The sequence below is a fragment of the Sinocyclocheilus rhinocerous genome, unplaced genomic scaffold (assembly GCF_001515625.1).
Source record: "Sinocyclocheilus rhinocerous isolate Xijiao unplaced genomic scaffold, SAMN03320098_v1.1 scaffold1232, whole genome shotgun sequence".
In the NCBI taxonomy this organism is placed as follows: Eukaryota; Metazoa; Chordata; class Actinopteri; order Cypriniformes; family Cyprinidae; genus Sinocyclocheilus; species Sinocyclocheilus rhinocerous.
Window position 1 is genome coordinate 110,327 of NW_015657490.1, and position 3,755 is coordinate 114,081.

The window sequence follows — 3,755 nt, forward strand, 5'->3', positions numbered from 1 at the left end:
GTTGTGCTGCTCCACTTCACAGACGCTGAGTGAAAGGGGAGTTTTATAATGACGGGACACTCATTTATGACACTATTCACCAGGAAGAACAGCTCCGCACGTCATGCATGCGCAGTACTTTCCAGTTTCGGTTTTCAATCCGATCAAGTGTTTACATGTCCTCTCGCTCGGATTACAAAAGTAATAAACCACCCCTTACAATCCGGTCGAAATTTTAGTCGGATCTGGCCAATTCAGTCTGACTGACGTGGTTACATGTGACTTTTTTATTCTGATTGTGCTTCTAGTCCTATTACGATCGGATTAGTAGGGTCCATGTAAACGCAGCTACTGATGATTTCATACAGAAGCAAAAGTGAATTCATTGATGATTTGAGTGACGTTTTGATGCAGAGTATTGCTTACAATGGTCAAAACTTTTTGGTTCAAGTATGCTCTTTTGTGTGTTGACCCTGCCATAGACTTTTAAAAAAATGTCTCATTAAAAAAAAATAATAATAATAATAATCTCACAATGGCTGCTCAGGCTGTGGCAAACATGTTCAAGTGGGTGTGGCAAAATAAAATGACATACTCAGAAACTGACGTAAAGTTGAGAGAAAAAAACTGTGATTTTAATAATTCGACTAATGAAGACCTCCACTTAAACCAAAATATGCACCATACTGTGTGGGTGGAACTGCATATCAAACAGCTACAACAGTTTCTCAGGTGCCTCCAGAAACAAATTAATAATGTCCTTTTTTTTCTTATGTAGGAATGCTTTGTTTTTCCATGACATGAAATTAAGTGCTTTCCATTGACTGAACTAAAATAAATAAAAATAAAAATAAATGACTGTAAAAAAATAAAAAAATAGAAGAATAATAAGTAAATGAAAATGTGACTGAACTACTGTAAGGGTGTTTTTTATTGTAGTTTTCACCAAACTTCTCAGTGATTTAATGATGTTACATGGCATTTCAATTGTCTTTTCAATGTTGTTTCAACAAGTATAGCAGAATTAACAGTGCAGTGTGAAAATGTATATACTGTATATTTCAATCATGACAACTCTCTGAACATTTTAGCATGGCGATGGATATGACAATGTTAATGTATTTGGTCTTGGCGGAACAGATCTGCTACGCTGCTGCTGAATTGCTGCTGCTGTTGGTTATTGCTGTAGTTGTAGATTATTGCTGCTGCTGCAAGCAAGTACAGGAACTTGCTACTGCCAATGCATATGGCAATACGGTGATCATCAGTTACATTAACAACCTGTCAGAATGCGCCATCTAGAGTTTCATGACTAAACTATATATATATATATATATATATATATACAGTATATGTGTGTGTGTGTGTAGAGCCAATCCGTATATTTTGTGAAACGATGATGTCATCACCCCACGTCTCGACTCTAGTCAGAAACCGCTACATCACGTAACAGCAACAACAACAATGGCGGACTACATGCTTGTGTTCATGTAGATCATTCAGGGTTGTTGCTCCTAAATTATGCAATTCTCTCCCCAGATCACTCTGTCTTGTCAACTCACTTGTTTTCATAATGTTACCTCTCTTTAATTGACTTCTGTTTCTTCTATTTTATGTTGTCCTATCTACATATTACTCCTCTGTTGTCCGGTGTTCTCATTATTTTCTGTATTATTGTTTGATGTTATCCTCACATATTAGATGTTTATTGTAAAGTGTCCTTGAGCTCTGAAAAGGCGCTATATAAATAAAACGTATTATGTTCTTGCTGCAGAAGCTACTGAGCCTATTAGCATTACTAAAGCAACTTCTTGTTGTGTTGGGTTTGTATACAGCGCACAGTGGTTTATGCACATGCTCCAAGTCTTCTTCTTTGTTTTTAGTGTATCTCTGTGGCAGAATTACAGCGCCACATACTGGTCTGGCATGTATATTGCACCGTTTTGAGTCGGTTTCAGTGGTTTCGTGTGTACGGAGATATATCTTGAGACAACGCCGTGTTTACGGAATTTTTTTTTAGAATGAGGAAAAAAAAGATTGGATAGGTTAAACTCCTGCTTCGAGTGGATGCCAAATTGTATTGACTCCACCCTCAACGACTTCTGCCTTGTGGGGCGACTACGCCATTTTGTCTACACACAATGGAGAAGGTAAGTCTAACTGCATTTCTGTGTTTTTCTTGTGTTAACATAAAGTGTATTTTGATTTAAATAATGTCGGATACGTTTAGAAATAACTAACTGCGGGTGTTTCCGTTAGGATTAAGGATGCTCGTTAAAGTTAAATTAAAGGATGAACAGGAGTTTGTGAAAGTTTCTGGCGCCGACTTGAAAATTTCAGATTTTTCAGAAGAAGGTAATTTACTTGTAAAATAAATTTGTAGTTGTGTTGTGACAATTTAGCTACCATTAACTTTAAGAATTTTTAATTTTAGAACTGAAACTCATTTTGGTTTGTTCACGCCTTTGTGAAATTCGGAATTCCCGCCTCTAAACGTGCCGAAGCGAAGCTTCACGACGAGTCTCGCACTGAAGTTCACGGAGGTTTTCATTTTACTATCTGGATTGGTTTCTATGGCAACAACATTTTGTTGCTATACCTATGCTAGAAAAACAACAACAGCAGAAATACAGATCTTTCAACACGGCAAAATGTTGCCGTTAACGCTGGATTATATTGTCTTATGAGTCTGCGGCAGAAGCAAAGGAAGCTGGAATGGATTTATTCCGTCTCTGCTGCCTCTAAACCCAAAGAAGTGTGTCGACCAGCAGTATATTGTCATTTTCCACTTGACTTGTAGAAACAAGGTTATGTTGTTGCGACCTGCAAAGACATTTAGCATGTTTTCTACAAACAATGTCTGACATTTACGTTGCATTAGAAAGTCTCATAAAATAGCTATGCAAAATCCGATCTGAGCAGTCAGACTGAAACGGATTTCCAGAAATGCAATTGGAATAGGATTCCAAAACACATATGAATGTAGCTTGAAACATATTAGTAAAAATCAGATTTCATGTGATTTTTCGCAGTTCGCACTTGCTAAATATAATCGGATTCCAGTTGGATATGCACAAAAATCAGATTGGACTGACAGTCTGAACAAGGCCTTTATCTATATAAGAGGCTTCCGGGGGCCCGTTTCAATAAGGAGGTTCAACCAACTCTGAGTTTAAACTTGAACTCTGTGTTGACTTACCGTGAGATGGGAGTTTTCGGTTTCAGAACGGCTGAATTGTGTTAGTCAACGTACTCAGAGTCGACTGAACTGAGTTTAGTGCGTGCACCACGACTATGAAAAGTCATGATCAGTGGAGCGTCTAAATTACGAGTCACCATGGCAACAGCACCGACAAAAAGACGTCCGCATACTTTGGGTCAACGCATAAGTTTAATTCTTAATCACTGTTATAATAACAGGTGAAAACTGGCAGAACGGTAGGTTATTGAACTAACATTAAAGGGGTCCTATTATGCTCTTTTACAAAGTCTTGATTTTGTTTTGGGGGTGTACTAGAACATGCTCTCATGCTTGGTGGTTCGAAAAACGCATTATTTTTCACATAATTTACATTATTAAAGTACGTTTCTCCCCAGTCTGGCACAAACGCCTCGATTAGTTCCGGCTTTGATGAAGGTCCGCCTTCCGAAAAACAAAATGTGTTGTGATTGGTTAGCTGTCCCAGTGTGTTGTGATTGGCGAACAGCTTAGACAGTGTTTCAGTACTGCCACGCCCCTTGCTCCGTCTTTCAACAAAAGCTTTTGGCGAATCCGG